General features: G+C 38.9%; 1 pseudogene; it reads left to right on the forward strand.

The window, feature by feature from the left end:
* Positions 1 to 19,486: 19,486 nt before the first annotated feature.
* Positions 19,487 to 19,602, forward strand: LOC118605164 (annotated as a pseudogene).
* The last annotated feature ends 1,434 nt before the right edge of the window (positions 19,603 to 21,036 follow it).

Genomic DNA, 21,036 nt, shown 5'->3' on the forward strand with positions numbered 1-21,036 from the left:
AGACAAACTTCTCATGCCCGGAGGAGCTGTAAGCAGTAATAGCATTCACTGTTTTCTCAACTTTTTCAACATAGTGGAAACCACACTAGGCTCAAAATCAGAAGACCTGGATTCAAGTTCTGGCCCTGTGACTCTCTAAACGCACCCTTTACCTTGGACGTGTCATTCTGAGCCTTCGAGTTGGGGTTTCCTCATCTGTAAATTATATAAATGACCTTCAAAAGGTTGGTGGGAAGTAGGGGAAGGGATGACCTGCCTCTCTAGGGAAGTACATCAGAATTTTCGGTGCACTTGAAAATCACTTGAATTTGGTCTAGGTTGAGCCAAGCTTTGGAAACTTTTAAAAGATTCCCCAATGTTTCTAATGGAAAGAGTTTAGGAACCACTGTTCAAGGGAAACAGATGTCATTTGAGAACCATATTCAATATACATCAATAGACTATAAGCCTCATTTTCCTCTTTTGTTTACTAAATTACTCTCATGCCCAGAATATCTAATGCATAGGCACTCAGTAAATTGTGTCTGGGTAGTATCATGCTCCTAAAGCAGAGTAAAGCACTACCCCAGGGATATAAATAAAGTCATTGAATTTCTTATTCCATTACTTAATTCTCCAGTCTATCCTGGTCACAGAACTGTAGGTGACTGGAAGCCCCAAGCATACTCTTTAAATGTTAAGTAGGATCCATTTACATATAATGAACCTCCTTCAGAATGCCCCCCAACACGCATGTACACAGGTGGCCTCAACTTCATGAGGGGTCTGTATTCAGAAATTTTTTTTTTCATCCCATCCCCAGGGAAACTGAGGCATCTTTTCCTTTGTGCTTCCACTGCATCTTGAGCCTATTTTCTCCCTGGGCAATCACAGAGTGTAGAGATTGTCTGATTGTAGTCAGCCTCGCTCTGTCTCCTCCCTTCACATGAAGTTCCCTGAAGGCAGAGAGTCTGTATGTTTCTTGTAATTCCAGCACCCATTGATGATGATGATGATAATGATTTCCCTGGCATGGAAACAATGTTTTATCACTTAATGAATAAATGTGTATACTGTCTGGGACACATTGGGGATTTTCCTCCACAGTGTTTCCTCTCCAATAGAGAAAGAATCAGGATTAGACCGCAGAGGCCAGCTAGAAGTACTTTGTGGCCATTCATCATAACTAGATGTTTTATCTTCCTGAGATAAAGATAAAAGAGAACGAGTGATTTAAAAAAAAAAAAAAAAAAAAAAAAAAGCTTTAGTGAGCTCTGGTGCCTGAGGACAGGCTGGTGGGCAGTGGGCTCAGGATACTGGCCTTCGGTTAGGGGCCAGTCAGCCAACAACCTTTGCAACGAAAGCACCACAATAAAGTTTATAAGAAGAGCTCTTATGTGGTCAGAAGTGTCCTTAGCTGCAACTTCTTCCTCTACGTCGTTTCCTAGAAATAACCAAAGAATGAGAATTTGGAAATTCAGTCTCCTATCTTCTCATTAACCAGTTGAATGATACCGAGTGAGCCATTTAACGACCTATAGGTGAGTCTTTTCATGCATAAAAGGAATGGCTAAAAGTTGTTGCCTTACTGACAGTGTAGTAGTAAAAACAAAAACTGGGCAATACCTGTAAAACCTCTTTACAGTGTGGTAAAACCTCTTTATGTGTGGTACAAAGTGATATAGTTCTCAAAGCACCTCTCCTCTTGTATCAGTCACTTAGGTGCCCAGGAATTTACCATGGTTATGGTTCTTGTGAATAGCCCCCTGCTCTAGCACGGGGCCTGGAAGTAACCATTGGTGAATGGTTTGTTGCCCGTGTTGCTGTGAATGGTAGTGTTGCCTGTCTAGAGAACCTATAAGAGCCCAAGGGAAACTCAAAATTTCCAAGATACTGTAAGCCATCCATTCCCTCTACTATATGAGCGCCCCTAACTATAAGGTGATGCCCAAGTCAGATCCGTGAGGAACCTTGAAGGGCTAGGCATCATCCACAGTGGCCGCCACCTGTCCTCGTCCTCAGCTGTTCCTCCACATCCACGTTTGCACATGATTGTAGCCCCAAACTGTTCCTCTGTCTCCCTCCTGATAAAATACAAATTGCCCAATAGCTGCTAATCCACTAAAACAATCCCTTCTTCAGAGAACCATCCATGCGGCTAGCTGGCTCACGCCTACCTCCTCCTTGTTCGAGTCTCTAAAACAGTCCCCTGCATTTCCCCAAGTTAGAAGGCTCTTTTGGAGTCTCATGCCTGGCATTCCAAATAAAGTTTTATGTTCCTCGTGTTCTTGTTTCCCTTTCTCTGTTCTAAGGACCGTAGTTCTGTCTTTATGGCAAGTGGGTGCCAGGAGAGGGAATACACAGTATTTCTTATTTTCTGACGCTCTTCCACCGTCAGTAGAAAAAAAGGGATATTTCCTTCTTTTCGTACTATTGTAATCATTTAGACGGGTCTGAGCCTTGTTGGGGAGGGAAAAAAACATTTTCTTTCTACCCACCTTAGGTTCTCCAGCTGGGATCCTATAAATTAGACCAAAAAAGGCAGATTAACAAGAGAAAAACAAGCAGAAGTTTATTAATACATGCGTCACCCCTACACGTGGGAGCACTCAGTGATGAGTGACAAAAGGGGCGATTAGAACATGGGAGCTGTGCAACGTAGAAGGGGAAAGGAGAGGAAAGGGCAGAAAGCAAATGACTTTCTCAAAAGATAAATGGACTCTTAGGAGAATAGATGGGAGGTATGATAATTTGTGAGATGTCTGGATGTGGTGCCAACTCAGAATAGAAGAATAGAGTTGCCCGGAAGAGGATTTATGAACATTAATTTCTTTTGGGAGGCTCTCTTTTTAGGCAGATAAAGGATTTCGAGAGTTCAAATGCCTTTAGTTCAAAAGAATTCTTATGTCAAAGGGGCTTATTTGAGGGTGGTGTATCCCACTCCCCTTCAACCTCCTATATCAAATTACTACACTTTTTTATAGAGTTGGCTTTTAAAACTAAACAAGTCCTCAGCCTTGCTCTGGGCAGGGCTGGCACCAGGGTAAGACAAGTGAAGCCCTCACTCCAACTTTGAAATTTAAAGGGATGGCCCAAAACACAGTCAAAATAGTTATTTTAATGCAATATTTTAAAAACTATACATGCAAAAGGCCCATGATAAGTAAATTATAAAAAATTTAAATTAAATCAGGATCGGTATTATTGAATAGAGGGCACTGACCATAGAGATTTATTTCTGATACTTATTTATTATACTGATGGCTTCGCAGTCTAGGCATCTACTGCCAATGGGGATTTTCCTAAGCCACAGTGTCCTCGAAAGTCTCCGGTGTGCTCCTCTCCTTCCTTCACCTGTGACTCTATCCTTGTGTGCTTCATAGCAGCAGCCCACATTTCTCAGCCACGTGCCAGGCACTGAGCCAAGATCGTCACATAGATTATGTCAGATAATCCTCGCAATCACCCCAAGTAACAATAAAGTGGGTCTTGGCTCAGAATAAAGTTGTTGGGCTAGCGAGGCAGTAAAGGGTGGGGTAGGGTCCCAGCTTCAGAGAGAAAAGTCACCTCAGAATTTTATATTTCTTTTTTTTTTTTCTTGTACAGTTCTGAGTGCCAATCACTGTCTCTAGACAAGGACCAGCTCTGTATGGGGAAGCCCCCCAACATCCAAAATCTCTCTTTATCCTGACCTGCCAATTCCCTTCCACTGTGTGAGCCACTGTAACAGCCACTAGCATAAAAAAAAAAAAAAAAAAAAGCAGGGGACTTACAAGGCTTTATTAAAATAGTCCTAAATTCCCTTTCTCTCACTCCCAGAAGCTCATTAAGAGACTAACTGGTCAACCTCTTAACATGCGACTTGAAAAGGATAGACTGGACAAAAGGAAATTTCCACGAGGTGAGAGAAATGTAGGACCTAAGTGTAGCCCACAATGGCCCAACTCTCATTAGAGGTTGGCAAGTTCAGTCGCTGCATCGCTACTGTTGGTTCCCGAATTCCATCCATAGGGAGGGTAGTCTGACTTTTATCCAAATGTGTCCTCTAGAAATATTCCTGTTTATTCTACAAATGATTAATAAGTGAGAAAAAAAAAAGAACCAGAAGACTTATTACAAAACATTCTGTAGAGACCTGGGGCGGGGGGGGGGGGGAGGATCGCACTAAAATAGAAACAACTGGTCATTTCAAGTTGATGGTGCTCAAGTAAAGGAGATATATTTAAATATTTAATGGAAAACTGTAACTACCAACCTGTGAATTTGGTGTCATGGCTCCAAGGGAGGGGACAGGAGGCGAATGAGACTTCTTTACCTTCCTTTCACTTTTTAAATGGTGGCAAAGAATCAGCTTCTATGAATCCTTCAGGGTACAGTGAGAAAGAGCTTCCCCCCTCTTTCCTGGTCTTGTTCCATTAGCTCCGCGCTAGGCTGCTGAGGGCACAGCAGATGACAGTTTACAGACAGGCATTTGCAAGAAGGATAGGAAATAAAATGGAAACTGGTTTTGGCTGATCATGTGCCTCCCATATCCCAAATTAAATCCACAGTAATATGTGATTTCTCTGCCCCTCAGCTTGTGGGGTAACCAGAACACACCATGTAATTCCTATTGAACTTTGCATGAGCTGTCAACTGAGCCACCTTGCAAAACGCATCTTTGAAAACCCACCTTTCCTTATGGAGCTATTGCATCTTAAAGAAAAAAAATTTTCTTTTTTTGCTTTTTAATAACAAGTTTATTTGTACTTTTTAAGAAAAAATGCTTATAATCGAAGGTACTTTTTCTTGGTACTATATTCGCATTATGTGTGAGTAATGTTCTGGGTTACACAGTGTATCCTGTGGCTTGCTGGCTCTAGACTGAGTTTTCACAGCTCCCAGAACCGTGTAACTGGAGCACAGTGTGCGGTCCCCTGAGAAACCACTATCCAGATCTGGGACATCTCCTTGGTGAAAACCACAATACAGAAAATTTAAAAAGTACAGAGAAGCCTAAAGAAGAAAAAAAGTCCCTTATCATTTTACCACTTTCAGCATTTTGATAAAAACTCAGTTTTGTCAAGGCAATGGTTGTTTCACACATTTTAAGAAAACATCTTGATTTCAAATGGAACCCTGGGGGTAAATTAGGCCGTATGAATGTTGAGGTGCCATGTTGCAGATGGACTTTAAAAGCCATGGGGTGCGGGGAGAGGAAGAAAGAAAAAAAAGTTTCTAAATATAACAAACTTCCCAAAAAGGCAATCTTAAACCTAACTGAAGTCATACTATTTTTGAAAGTGGAAATCCCCTCTTTCACCACACAACCCAGTGGTCCAGCCGTCTAAGAATTCAGCTTTTGTGCAGGCGATAGGACGAGCTCATCCTTCGGTGAATGCCGCGGTCACTCCTCTTCCTTCCTGTCACCCACGGGGTCATTAACAAGCGCTATCAGTTAAACATGACACCTGGTGCCCACGGGCTCCCTCCCGTGGAGGCCGAATCCCGCACACTGCTGCGGTTCCCGCTCAAAACGGATGTTCCCTTTGAAGCGTCTCTTTCAACCCTCATTTCAGTTCTGTACTAGTCTCTGGACTTTTGCCAACAGTTCTCCATGAAACGGCTTGTATTTGCTTTAAATGTTTTTTTTTTTTAAAGGCTTATATTTTGGAAAATATACTTGATACGTCTCTCTAACCTTTAACATAGCCTAAAGGAGAAACTTAGATATCATTTTATTAAAAAAAAAAAAAAAAAAAGCCAAGCTTGTCCACATCCTTACTCTCTTCCTCAAAGTTTATTTCCATGTTCAATTCGAGCTGGGCTATGTTTGGGGTGTCAATTAGCCTGCCCCGGACATTTCTACATTCTTGATGTTGGAGCAACATTGCAGAAACTGGTTTTAAGACAGGCCCCTGCCACCTGCAGCTAAGCTCCTGATGCCTTCCTCCACAGTATGGCCTGGCCTCTGAGTGGCAGTGGGTGAGGGCAGGATGCCCAGCAAAGCAAACTGCTTCCATTATGTACTTCCAGGCAATTTTTTAAAAAACTTTATTTTTTTTTAGAGCAGTTTTAGATTAATAATTTGAGAGGAATTTACAGCTTTTCCCCATACTTTCCAGGCAGTACTGAAACAGTTTTTCTTCATCTATTTTCACTGCTAAGCCCTGACACGATATCTCAAAAGCCCACAAGTGTTACAACAAGGAATTAAAATCACATTTTATATAACTGAAGACAAAAGCATCCCACTGCTTATTAATTTTCAGTTACTATAATTCCTTACTTTTTAATGGGCTGTATATTTCTGTCATTGTTGAGTTTCTGGTTTATTCAGCCAAGGATTAAGAAACATTGAAGTGAGGTGACCACCCAAGGGGGAGCAGATGCAGCTTCTCAGTCTACACCGTGTACTTTTAAAAATTAACTTTTTTTCTTGATTGCATAAGGTAATTTATGTTTATTTTGAAAATTTTGGAAAATATTAAAGAACATCAAAAAGGAAATAAAACTATCAGTATAGGTTATCTTTCCCAAATTGTCACTGGCATATTTTTCTGGCATTGTTTTCTACACCTGTAAACATACATTGCCACCCCCACTCCTCTGGTTAGAATCACACTAGACATACTATTCTATGACTTTTTTTTTTTTTTACTCAGTCTATTGTAATAATTTTCCTATCATTAATTTTATTATCAATTTTTTTTGTCTTTATAAAAACTCAGAGATATAGCCAAGGTAGTTATCAGTCCCATTTTACAGATTAAGAAAATGAGGCACAGAGATGACTATATTAGAGTTATAGAGCACCTCAGCTTAGGTCTCCCAACTGCCAATACAGTGCTCTTCTACATCAAATTAAAAGGGCAGAAAAATACAAACTGAAGTATCACTGCTATTCCTTTGCAAGGATTAGAGGCATTAATGATAGGTAGTTACTACAGTGACTTTTTGGAGAACAAAAAGTTAGATAACAGTTTATAGTTAGAATGATTATAGCTGTAATAATACTACTGTACAAATGAGAAAAAATACAGTGTATTCAGGAATTTAAAGATAATTTGGAAATGTTGGTAAAGATATGTGGAATTCTCCTCCATTGCTGGTGGGAGTATAATTTGGTATTACCACATTCAAAAATGGTAAAACATAATTAACATACCACTAACACCCAATCCTAGTTACAAATCTAAGAGCAGAGCAAAGTTCAACAGACTATGGTGTGTAGGCCAAATCTGTTATTTGTAAATAAAGTTTTATTGAAACCTAGCCACATTTGTTTATTTATGTATTGTATATGGCTGCTTTTACACTACAGCAGATAATTAACTAATTGTGACAAAGACCCTATGACCTGCAAATCCTAAAGCATTTACCGTCTGGCCTTTACAGAAAAAGTATGCTACCACTGCCTAAGAGAAAAAAATTCATATATTCACAAAAGAACATGCACATGAACAATTATAGCAATTTCATACACAATTGCCAAAAATTGAAATCACCCAAGTATCTACCAATAATAGAACAAATAATTGTTGGTATATTTATACAATAAAATACTATAAAATAATAATAAAAGAAAAACTATTGCTACCTACAATACAACATGACTATATCTCACACACTTAATTTTGAGTGAAAGAAAGAAGACATGAGCGAATATCTACAAAATGGTTCCACTTGTATCAGGTTCAAGAACAATCCAAAATTAATTTATGGTGCCAGAAGTTAGAATAAACTTGATGCGGGTATAGGGAAGCTTCTGGGGTGCTGGAAAGCATCTATACCTTATTCAGGGTGGTAGTTAAATTGATACATCTGGATTTTAAAATCCACCAAACTCCACATGTGAAAGTATGTTGAACCTTAAAAAAATTTTTTTTTTTATTTTAAAGAAAACTTGTAAAGTATGGGAAATTTTCAGAGGACCTAGTAAAAGAAGTACAGAAAAAAGATTCACTGTGCAATATGGTCAGACATGAGCATTCCCACTATATTAGGAGAGAGGTCTCTGATTAGACAGGATAAAGTGACTGCATTTTGTTAGCAAAATTAATGGGACAACATAAATGTAATGAAAGAAGGTCATATTAGCAAGAGATGAGTTTGCTGGCTTTATAAATGTTCCTCATTGAACAAAATGAAGGACCTGGAGCCTGCTCCAAGAGTGGGCAAAATCTCTGCCCGGGGAAGATCGTTAGGGCGGGCAAAGCAAAGGAAAAAGCGCCAAGGAGACAAAGGAGGGAGATCGCAGAAGGGGATTCGCTGATGCCATGCGAATTGCTGTTGTTCTAGGTGAATCTGTATGGACTCGGGGCGATTTTACGGAAAACATAAAGAAATAATTTGCCCAAATCTCTGGACTCTGTGAGCACGCATGATAGACCAAAAGTAAGACTATCTTTCTGATAACTGACAGATCAACACACCCTTCCATGCGTTACAAACATGAATTGAATATATGAATGAAGAAATTCAACAGGAAGGAAATTAGAAAACTTGGGAGAGAAGAGTGCAATCTCTGTCCACTCTTTTATCAACTTTTTTATTATCAAAATATAATTGGCATATAATTGTGTAAGTTTAAAATGTATGACATGCTGATCTGATCCACATATACATATTGCAGCATAATTGTCATTGTAGCATGAGGTGGCACCTCTATCAAGTCACATAATGACCATTTCTTTTTTGAAGTGGGAGTTATATAATGTTATATAACTTGCTGAGTTTGCTGTTTATAATATTAACTATAATCCCTGTACTGTGCATTAGATTGCCAGGACTTATTTATCTACAAATTGCAAGGGTGTGCCCTTAAACAACATCTCTCTTATTCTGCCAGCCCCCAAACCCTGGCAACACTATCTTACTTTCTGGTTTTACAAATTTGACTACTTTATTTTTTATCTATTTATATGTATTTATATTTATACTGGCTCTTTCTTGTGCCTGGAACTTTCTTCCCCCATAAACATGCTAATAGCCGTTCCTTCACTTCCTTCAAGTCTTCGCTCAAATTTCACATTCTCTGCCAGACTTATACAGATCCCCTAATTAAAACTGCAGCCTACACACCCATCTCAATAATGTAGACTTTCCTTACTCTGCTGCAGTTTTTTCCAAAGCACATATCGCTTCCTTATATACTATGCAATTGACTTATTTATTATGCCCATTGTCTCTCTCTCAATAAACTGTGAGCTCTGTAAGAGCAGAGATTTGTTTCTCTTATTCACTTCTACATTCCTGGCATAGGGAAGGCACACAAGAAATATTTGTTTCATAAATAAGTGAACGAAGACAGGTCACCCTTTCTGGCACCAGTGTTTAGAATTACTACTGTGGTCCATAGATTCTTTCCAAAAGATTGCAGTAATTTGTACTCTCGACTAGTAATATATGAGTAGGCTTATTTCCCCATATTTTTATTAGCATCGCATGTTATCAGTTTTTTTAATTGTGGACTGTCAGTCAGCAGAAAATATATTTTATTTTATTTTTAATTTCATATGTTTATTAATCATTTGCATTTTCACTTCTAGAAATTGTTTATGTCATTTGGCCACTTATATTTTGGATTTTTTAAAAAAATGTAATCATCTCTTTTATAAATTAACTTAATCCTTTACCTATCACTTATAGTCCAAATATTTTATCCCACTCTCTCTGTCTTTTAAACATTTGACTTGAGACATTTAGATATTTTTCTGTTCAAAGATATATATATTCTTATATGTATAAGAATATATATGAATAAGATTGTATATGAATGTTCCCTTTTATTATTTAGATGAAACAAAAATGTTTATTTTATAGCCAAACTTTATGATGTCTTTTTGCAGGAAAGGGTTATTTTCAGGGATCAAGGCTCTCGATCAAATTGCAGTTGCCATTAGTAGCAAGGACAGGAAATTGTCAGCAGATGACTGCACAAAGTCTTGCCTTTCAGGAAAAGGGAAAAAGAAAGATAATTGCTAGGCTAGGTTTACATCGTTTGACGTGCAGAAGATCGCTTTATAAGTCAGTGAGAAGAGACGGAATTGTTTTTTTCCTTTGTTTCTTCAGTAAAACAGAACCCAATTAGTTTCAGGATAACCAAGCCATGATTCCATGAACGAAGAATAATAATTTTATAAAATAATATACTTTGTATAATGACTTACTTTTTCAATGTGCTTTTATAAATATTACCTGATTTGATCCTTAAAAACAAAATAATTTTACAGAAAAATAAATCAGAAGTTCACCACAGCTGACTCTGGCAACCAGGATCCCATGATGAATCCATGATGCAGCGAGACCCCATGCGACTATGGAGGATTTCCTACTCAACTGAATTATTTTGAGTTTTAATAAATAAAAATGTTAAAGAAAATGATATTAGACTATTAACTTGAAAAAGATGGGCCTTAAAATAGATTATTTCTCTCTCTCTCTCTCTTTCTCTCTTCTTTTTTTTAATAAAAACTTCAAGTTTTTGTACAACTCCTCCTGTCTTATAAAAAGCACTGCTGTCTACCTGGTACCTGTTCTTACCCTGGTTCAGTATTTACCACCAATAGAACATGCTCAAGTCAACAATGTCAGAAGAGAAAGGCTCCTGGCAACCACTACTCTGTGATTTTATAATCTCTTAAATTTTGAGGGCCTTCTGTCTCTATAATACATTCTTTTAGGGTTGGTAGATTGAAGAGACTTTTTAAAAGATGCAAAAGAATATCAACTTTTTAGATAATAATCAATGCATATGTATTTTCAAAGTAGATATATTTGAAAGCTCTTGAATTATATTCAAATATATATAACGATCCTATTTTACAGACTTCTATTTTCTTCTTAGGAAAATCATAGTGAAGACCATAATGACGCCAAACTTAAATTTACCTTTACAAATATTCCCAGTGAGGTGTTAATAACCCCTGAGATCTGCATGTAGGCTACAGTACGTATTTCTTTGATAGGGGTCATTTATATACCCTGAAACACCTTGGATTCCCTTAGCTTTATAAATCAAGCTTAAATCCATATCCGCCCATATGTTCCTCACTCTGTTATGCCCTGCCATTCTTAATTAATCCCATTTGTGCCGGATATTTTTAATCTTTTATGCCATCTGTTTCCAAATACTGGCCGGGTTACCACACCGTTCAACCTTTCCTATTTTTGCTTCTCAGTTTTTGATTGTTGTGTTTCAACACTTGTCTTTCATTACCTTGAGTTATAAATTCAGCAGAGGCACCAACTTTCCAGTGGCCTTGGGCACTTCCTTACTATTTCGCCTGAGACGTAAGAAGACTTTCCTGTGCCAAATATGAGAGCCAGCCAGCCAGGCCCTGTATTGACCTCAGTCTGAAGACCAATCCAAATCAACATTGCCTTGTGCAAGTAAGCAAAGGACTTCAGGCAATCCAAGGGGAAAGTTTAGAGAATTACGGTGTTTTTCTTATGATATAAGTGAAGAAAGGACTTCTGGCTTGACACCATATGTGGGATTTGCTCACATGGATTTGTTCCAGATTATCATCCATTTTTCTACCAGTAATGCCCCACTAAAAATAGATAGATAGATAGATAGATAGATAGATAGATAGATAGATAGATAGATAAAATGAAGATATGTAGAGGTTTTCTAAGGATACCTAGAGTCACTTTCTATTTAAATAGCCTTTGTTTTATATAACTTGTTTTCCTTTTAGAGAAAACTTGTTAACCTGCATATTTCTGAATTCCAGCTCCACTCAATACTAGTCCCAGGCAGGAGAAATTTCTTTAGGGTGATATAGCATGACAAGAATCTTGAAAATAATGTTGTGGTCTAAAAACCAACTTTATTATTTATAGCGTTATAGTTTTCCTCAAGCTAGATCACTGTTATATGCCTAGGATTTTAGTGACTAAGACAGGGACCCTCTCTGTTTAATTTTCTTCACCTAAGATCTACCCAGGACTTGGAGCTATTGTATGATGACATTATTTAATTATACACCTTGTGTTTTATCAGTCTGATGAACAAACTTCTTATATTAGGCAAAAAAAAAAAAAAAAAAGCCAAAGTTATACTTTTATCTCTCTTCACAATATAATTCCCCTCAATATTTTTTACAGACCATTTCTTATTTAATGAACCCCATGATTTTCCCTGTCTTACTTCTTTTTTTCCCTTATGCAAAACAAAACAAAATCCCATAATTTTAATATCTCCATTTCCAAGAGGGATTTTTACCAACATCAGTTCTAGCTAATATGGCTGGATGGTCTGTCTCCCTGCCTTCCCCACCCCACCCACATTAACTCTAGCATCTCTTATGTCAGTCGGGTCCCTTGTGTTCGATAGGCTTATATACAATTCCTACTCCTACCAGAAACTAACTCTGCTTTAAACTCTGTTATAACCTTCCTAGTGATCTTGCTGAGTGCAATAGTCTGTTAGAATATCTATAGAAAAAGGACAAATGCCTTTTCACTTTTCCTCTCCCTTGAAGTGGATTATAGAACTTAAAGCTGTTGGCCCGGTTTGCTTAGTGGTTTGTGGGGACTCCTCTCACATCTCCCCTAAACCCTATTTTAGAAAAGGGGATCGAAGGGGAATTCTGATCATAGCACCCCCTCTCCATCTTTTCCTGAAGCTGCCAAAGTACTATCTCTAGAAACCTCAGGCGAATCTGAGAAACCCCTGATCCAACACCCTGCTCTGATTTCATAGGGCTCATAGGTCAGATCAAGACAGAAATTTCCAGTCACTTTGGACTGTTTGAGCTTAAACGAAATCACTGATAAATAACAGTTCATCCTCACACGGTCTTCGTTTTTACAATTACGCCTATCCTGCACTGAAAAGAAACAAACCAGGGCTTCAGACCCAGCTCAGGGGCTCCTGGGGGAACATGAGGCATCAGGACCCCCTTGGGAGACTTTCCTGGAAGGAAACAAGGAAGTGAAGTGCCCCCAATACGCACAGTCCCTGACTTAACAACGGTTCGACTTAAGATTTTTCAACTTTACAGTGGTGTAAAAGTGATAGCATCCAGTTCAAACTGAACTTCGAATTTTGAATTCTGATCTCTTCCTGAGCTAGCACTATGCTGCGGTACAATACTGATGTTGAGCAGCTGCAGCTCTCGGTCAGGCACTTGACTGTGAGACCAGATGACTGCTACTCTATAGTGTATTCGTTGTGTTAGGTGATTTTGCCCAGCTGTAGGCTAATGCAAGTGTTTTGAGCATGTTTACAGTAGGCTACATTAAGCTATATGTTTGGTAGTTTAGGTGTATGAAATGCATTTCAACTTATGATATTTTTAACTTATGATGCATTTATCCAGACATCATCCAATCATAAGTTAAGGAGCATCTGTATTTAATGATCTCTCTGTTGAAAGCAGCTGGACCACAAAAGGGATACTGAAAGATGGTACATAATTCTACTATTAGGAGAATTTTCACATACACTCACAGTTAGAAGATTTTGAGGGTGAAGTAGTCTATTTAATTATTAGAATATAGAGGAGTGGTTCCATAGAGTAGTGGTGAGCACGTCTGCTTTACCTGCAGAAGGTCCTAGGTTTGCGCCTCAGGTAGAGCCACCGACTATATCCTGGGTGCACCAGGCTCCCCAAGGGGGCCGGAGGTGCCAGGCCCCAGGGGCACCTGGCCCAGGGTGCATGCCACCAGTGTGTGGGAGGAGACGCCCCACCTTCAGAGCTCCAGTTCTTAAGGGGAGACAGCAACCAGGGGTGGAAGTGGGGGGTGAGAAATAAAAATAATAATAAAAAATAAAAATAAAAAAGAATATAGAACTGATTAGAGTATTAGTCTATGCAGTAACATTGAGACTCAAAATAAGTGGCTTTAAAAACATAGGTTTTTGTTTCGTTTTTTGTCTCTTCAAAATACAAGTGCAGCTTGACAATCCAGGCTTGTGAGACAGCCCCTCAGTCTAGGGGCTCTTTGTTGCTCTTTCATGTTCAAAAACTGGTTTCCATGTGAAGGTCCACAATGGCTGAGTCAGCTCCCATTGTCACATCTGCTTCCTAGCCGAAGGAAGGCGCACAGGGCACAGGAAGTCACCATCATCCCATCTAATTGCTCAGTGAGCAGTGGCACACAGAAACTCTGCCTATAGTCTGCTAGTCAGAGCTGAGTCCATAACTACGCCTATTTGCAAGGAAGACTGCAAAATAAAAATTTTAGCTGGGTAACCACAAACCCTTCTTAAAAAGAAATAATGCATATTAGAGGGCAGCTATTAATTTATGCCAAAATCTACTTTCCAAGGATTAAAATATTACATCTATAATCAATAAAGAGAGTGATTCTTATGTTAACAAAAAAAAAAAAAGTCTAGAGTTACTCTGTTTTCATTGTTATAACTCCAAATATTTTTCCTAATCCTCTTCTGTGTCTCACATGTGTTTATAAGCCACATTGGTTTCATCATTTCTTTACATATTCTTTATAAAAATATGTACTTTTATACTAAATACAAACATTTGTAGACTCCTGGTCTAAAGTTTCTAAATGTTCGATTTAAGGTAAGGCTCTTCATCACCTACATTTCTGTAGGTGTTGATGATCCTGATTTGTACGTAAGAGAACTAAACAATGTCTGAACTTTAAGGAAGTAATTTGGAGGGATGCAAATATTGTGGAGTTAAGAGTCAAATTTCTCTGTATCAACTCTCAGCTCAACTTTTTGCTAATTGCCTTTCTCATAGACAAGTTACTTTACCTTTCTGGGTTACATATTTTTGGTTTTAAGTAGGGAACTGGAAATATCTCTTTGCAAGTTTATTATAAAGATAAAATGATCTATCACATAACAGGCATCTAACAGAATGCCTGTTACAAAACAGGTGCTCGATAAATGGTCATTCTTTTTGCTCGACTTCTTTACACACCTCCTAAAATTCCTGCCATAGTCCTTTATTTAGAAATAATTTCCCTCTCTCTCAGCTCCGTATCATGAAGAGTGAAAAAAGACTTGACTTTTTGGTGACTCAATCACTGCTTTAAAGTAGCAGATTGCCTGAAGAATTCTTTCCCAGAGTGCAGAAATCATTTGCTCTACAAAGCTGAATCTCACCATTCCTCACAATTCCTTCCCCGATGGTTACAGGAAAGCTAGATTTTGCCACTTAATTGCTTCATGCTAGCCATGTATGTGCTCAGTGTGCTCAGCCAAGATAACAGTTACTTACCAATTTATATTATTTCCAAACATAAGAAGAATTTCAAGCAGCTCATAAAGATACATCTAGTACAGTAAGATAAAAAAAATAATTAAAAGACAAAGTTAGAAAAATAAAACAAAAAAAATGGCATATAAATGGAGCCAGAAATGAAGTGAACGCTCAAATGTACACCCCAGGGTTTGCAGACACCACCTCCCTCTGCCATTGGACTAAACATTTTATATTATTTAGCTAGGGTTGCCTTAACAAAACACCACAAACATGGTGGCTTAACCAACAGAATTTATTGTTTCACAGTTCTGGAGGTGAGAAGTCTGAGATCAAAATAACCAGCATGGTTGGTTCTTCCTGAGGTCTATGAGAGAAGGATCTCTTCTTGTTCACATGGTGTTCTCCGTGTGTGTGTGTGTGCGCGCTCGCGCGTGCGCAAATTTCCCCTTCTTATAAGGACACTAGACATGTTGGATTAGGGCCCACCTTAATGACCTCACTTTAACTTGATTGCCTCCATGAATTCTTATCTTTAAATAAGGTTTCATTCTGAGGTACTGGGGTGTTAGAACTTCAACACATATTTAGGAGGACATGGTTCAACCCATAACACATTGCTTCCAATGGACCAATCTTAGAGTTTATTGATTTGTTTCACTTTGTGTTTTATGAGTGTTTAATTTTTCAAAATCTTGCTTCAGGATTTGATAGTATCTTTCCACGACCACTTAAGCACTAATCATGCTTAGAGGGCTAGAGAGAGAACACAGTCACATGGGTTTATGGATCATCAGGATTCTGCTAAGAGGCAGCTTGCTGCCTCTTGAATGAATGAAGCTCCAAGAGCCTCTGGCAATAGTAGTTTCTCAGATGTCTTGTTCTAAAACTCTTTACTCCTCCTCTATAACATAAATAATATTTTCTTCTACGATGTTCTATTGTACTCTCTGGAGTTCATGACTACTTCTGCATTCTGATAGTTCCCTAGCAGTTTTTGCTGAGTGCAATAATGTAGCAAAATATCTATAGAATTTGGGTAAATGCCCTTTAAGATAACTGAGATAAATGTCAGTCAAGAATCTGTCCAGAAACGCAAAAGACAGAGAAAGGATTTTGCCTTTATACATTTTTTAATGGAAATAACAAGAAACCATAATCCAATCCTTGTGGCAGTAATGCCTCAACAAATCTTAACAGAGCAAGTAGGTGTGGTAATCAAAATTTTAGAGTCAGAAGGTCTTAAATGTCATCTCCTCCATCCTTTCCAGGAGAGAGAACTGAGACCAAGAAAGATGAGATTTCCCAGCTCCCAATCTAGGCGTCTTACTATATTACGCTTTCTTATCTTTGTCAAAACCAAATATTACTGCTGTAAACACCACCTATGGACAAAACATGAGAACACAGGAATGGGGCCCCTTATCTGAAATCCTTGAAGCCATATATTTCTGAATCCAGAAAGTTCCTGGGTTTCAGAAGAGCAATTTAGGTGTACCTACCATATATCCCATAACATCCTCTGTGGAATGGGGCAGCACTTTCTCATCAAACACATTAATATTTCTGCAGTGAAGCCTGGGAATGTTCACATTATGTGCAATAAATATGGATCATACATAGATAGCTTCATGGCACTTTGTAGGTCAGGTTTTGCCTCCAGAATGAATTCTGAAAACTCCCAGTGCTCAGAGTTTTCAGTCCTCTTTGGAGTTTAGGATGAGGAAAAGGGATTGTCAGCTCTCCTTCCTCTATAAGAGAGATTCTCCAGTTTGTTTGTGAAGAGAAATTGCTTGTAATGCCCCAGCCCAGAAGCACTGAATTGGATTTTTGAAGGTGTGACTGGGAATTGGAATTTTTGACAAACAACCCAGATGATACCAATGCAGACGGCTGGGGAAACACACTTTGAGTAACACTGCCTGGAGCACAGCGTTATAGCATGGGAAAAAGGTGGGAACCTCAGCTGGGCTATTTTTATCATATGCCTCTCCTGATACCTCCCTTTGACACTAATTTGACCCTGCAGTCAAGTTTCGTAGAATTTTTTCCATGACATTTTAATGGGAAGTGGGTGTCCAAAGGGCGTGCACATGCAAATAATCAAAGAGACAGGAGGAAAACACGAAGCCAAGTGAGAAGAAAATTGTTGTTCTAAGAAGGCTCAGACTATAATCTGGTCACCAGATTATGTCACCTGTATTCATTCATTACTTTTTGAGAGCCTACTATGGGTCTGACACTGGTACAGGTACTTGTATAACCACAGAATAGTTCTACACCGCGTTACCTGTTTTTGTGTTTTGTTTTGGCTCTGTTTGTTTTATTTTTTTTTTTTATCTTTTTTTGAAATTCCCCTTCTCTTTCCCTATACCTCTTCTCATTACTCATTTGTTTTTGAGGGGTGGGCATCAGCCATTGAAGTATATTGAGCCTCTCCAGGCTGTAGCTCCATCTGCTGGAATACAAAAAAAAAATGAGCCAATTCTTTAACATAGATGATCTGTTGTGTATATTAAATCGTAATTCACTATTTGACCATGTCAGTCAAATGTGCTCATGGAAGTTATTTGTTTATTAGCTGTAGGTAAGCAGATGAGAGAATTATCTATGTAGTTCCATCAGAGTGCATTAGCCTAATAATCTACATGGTTAGGAGGCTTTAGCGTTAAATAGGTTAACACCCAGTGAAGCCTGTCCTTGCTGGAGATGAGGAATTGACCTTCCTTGCAAGAATCTTTCTTTGAGCCTGGCCTCCTGAGAAAATTCCTGAATGTGGCTATCACTGCCTCTCAGTCTTGGTAATAAGCAATGAGCTAGGCATGGGAGCACAGAATACCACCAAAAGCTCTCTGGTGGGCCCGCTGGGTTTAGCATTACAACTGAGTAGCCTGAAGTTCTGCGGACCACTCATTTACCCACTCATCCATCTCCTCTGTCACCATGGGCTGTCTCTACAACACCTTATTCTCCCTAAATTTGTCCTTTTGTTTTACTCAGCTCATGCTCCTACCCCTTCCTCTCCTGAGGGTCTGTGTCTCCAGGGTTCTCTGTTTTGTAGAGTATGCACACAGAAATCTGCTTGTCTCTGCAGAGGTTCCTATGTTGCTATCTGCTTGGAGCAGGATCTCTGTGGGAGAGAGTGGAAGTGAGACGACGATGTTTATAGTCAGACGTATCTCACGTGTGGGAATATAACAGATGCTATTTTTAGGCTGGCTGGCTTCGATGGAAATGGAGGATTTGAATAAGTAAAGGGGAGAAAGAGAGTAGAAAAGAAGAATGATCATTTGTAGAAGAGGGAATGGATCCGTGGGAAAAGGAGAATAGAGACCCCTCTCTCCAACATCAGCTCCACAGAGCAGGGACTTACTTATCTTGTCTTCTGGAGCCTCCTTAGGTGCTTGATCTGGGCCTGACACACAGCCAGCACCCAGTATTTGTTTAATAAATGAATGAATGAGTGAATGAATGAATGAATGTTATTCGTGGTGGTTTCTGTCACCCAAAACTATACCCCACGAGTACTACAACTTGTTAAGTTGCAGAATGCTTCTTAGTTAACAAATATTCAGGAACATCTGTAGTGCCAGAAGTAGGTTAAAGAAGTAAGGATGAATCAGTTAAGGTTGGCCTTGACTGTCTGATATGGAGTTTTGAAGTGAAAGAATCTGTTGCAGTCATTTGGGTTGCCCTGGGAAGCTTTCTATCTGCCTGACTCTGCAGGACTTTACACCGAAATCTTACATCGGTAATCACAGTTTAGCTCCTTACTAACTGGGTAACTCGTGACAAGTGTCTCTTCTCTTATCTCTGAATTTTTCTCTACTTCCTGACCTATAAATTATAAATGTCAGTGTTCTCAGTGCTCGGACCAAAAGTATCTTCTCTATGTATGTTTTCTCTTCTAGGCCAAGGGCTCTAAACACCATCTATATGTAGATAATCCAATATTTTTTATCTTTAGCCAGACTCCTCATCCAGATTCATTAACCAACTGCCTAAATAACTCTTCATTTGGATGCTCATTTTTTTCAACATGACCAAAATCTAACTTTTTATTTCACATCCCATTTCTCTTTCACCAAACCTGCTTCTATTTTGATCTTCCCTACTTAGTTATTGGCCCTGCCATTCACCCAGTTGCTTAAGCTAGAAACCTCTTTTTTCATCCTTCTTTTTCTTCATCTTCCTCCACATCTACCAGCAAGTCACAATAACTTGACTTCAACCACAACAAAAAGCATCCATCTGGACATGTTCCATAGTGTAGTAGTTAGCATGTCTGCTTTACATGCAGAAGGTCCTGGGTTCATGCCCCAGTGGAGCAACAGTCCATGGTCTATGGCCATGCCACCCTGAACAAGCCTGATGTCTGATCTTAAAAGCTAAGCAGGGTCAGGCCTGGTTAGTACTTGGATGGGAGACCACCTAGGAAGACCAGGTGCTGTAGGCATAAATAATAATAATAAATAATTTTTTAAAAGCATCCATCTTCACCCATTCTTTTACCCTAAGCCCCCATTACTCTGGCTTTGACTGCTAGAGTAGCCACCTATCTGCTCTCCCAGGTTACACCCTTGCACCCTTAGAAGCCTTTCACCGCATGAAAGCCAGAATTAAATTTTAAATTTTAAATTTTAACTTAGATCAGCCTTTTTCACTGTTCTGTTTTAATTCTATTCAGACTTCCTATTACATTAGACTACACTCCAAACTCCTTGCCATGGTGCACAGGGATTTCCACCCTCTGGGCCTCTTCTACCTCGTTGCCACCAGCACCCCCATTCCCCCTGTGCTCTAGCCATGACTGTCTATAAGCCTCTTACACAGGCCAGCTCCTTCTTGTTTTAAAAACTCTGCACTCTCTCCTCAGTCCTTTCATGACCGAATCTTTTCTCATCCCTTATGTATCTCAGCCTAAATATCACCTAGTTAGAGATGCCTTCTTTAATTATTCTATTTGATCCCCACATTCCTCTCTCACACGATACTCTTGTTTACTTCACAGGACTCTTTCACAGTCTGTAATTATTTTATTTGTTGACTTGGTTATCCCCAACTAGGATATAACTTCTATATAATCAAGGAAATTGTCTTATATATTGGTGAATCTCAAGCTCTTAGAAAACTGCTTGGTACAGACTAGGTGTTCAGTTAACATTTGTTGAATAAATGGTCGAGCCTCTGTAGGCTTCGTTTTCTTATTCTGTGACCTAAAGATAAAATTACAACCTGCTTCATAGAGTTGTTATGAGGATTAAATGAGAGAATACTAAGAGATTGATACATTTAGCTACTATTATTATTACTAATACTGTTTCTTCATATTATTACTATCACTAGCAGTCATAGTAGTAGTACCATTATTCTTTTCAAGAACCCTTAGGAGGTGGTTAAAATTAACTTTGACTTACGGATAAGGAAATGAAGATCAGAAATGTAAATAGCTTACTAAAAGATCACTAAGCTTGAATTTGAAGAGTGAAGAGTTAGAAATAACTACAGATCTCAAGCCCAAGTGATTGGAAGAAAGGTGTTCCCAATGGCATAAATAAGTTTTGGATCAAGGTGGCTCTGAAGGGAAGTTGTGTTATGCTGAGTGGATAGCTGGATATCCAAGATGAGATGCCTAACAAACTATTGGAGATACAGAACTTTTACTCAGGTGAGAGGTCAGGAGTTTGAGATTTGAGCATCGAATCCGCTGTGACCACAGTGCCATATCTGGAAAGCAGTGCTGTGAGAGCGTGGTAGCAGAAACACACATGCACACATGCACACACATGTACACATATATTTCTCGAGGTCAAAAGATGGTGCATCCTCCTGAGATGGGCCTCTCCCTTTCTCTAATCTACCCACCCTCTTATCCACTCCACTCCTCACT

Source organism: Rousettus aegyptiacus, unplaced genomic scaffold, assembly GCF_014176215.1.
Source record: "Rousettus aegyptiacus isolate mRouAeg1 unplaced genomic scaffold, mRouAeg1.p scaffold_m13_p_1, whole genome shotgun sequence".
Taxonomy (NCBI): Eukaryota; Metazoa; Chordata; class Mammalia; order Chiroptera; family Pteropodidae; genus Rousettus; species Rousettus aegyptiacus.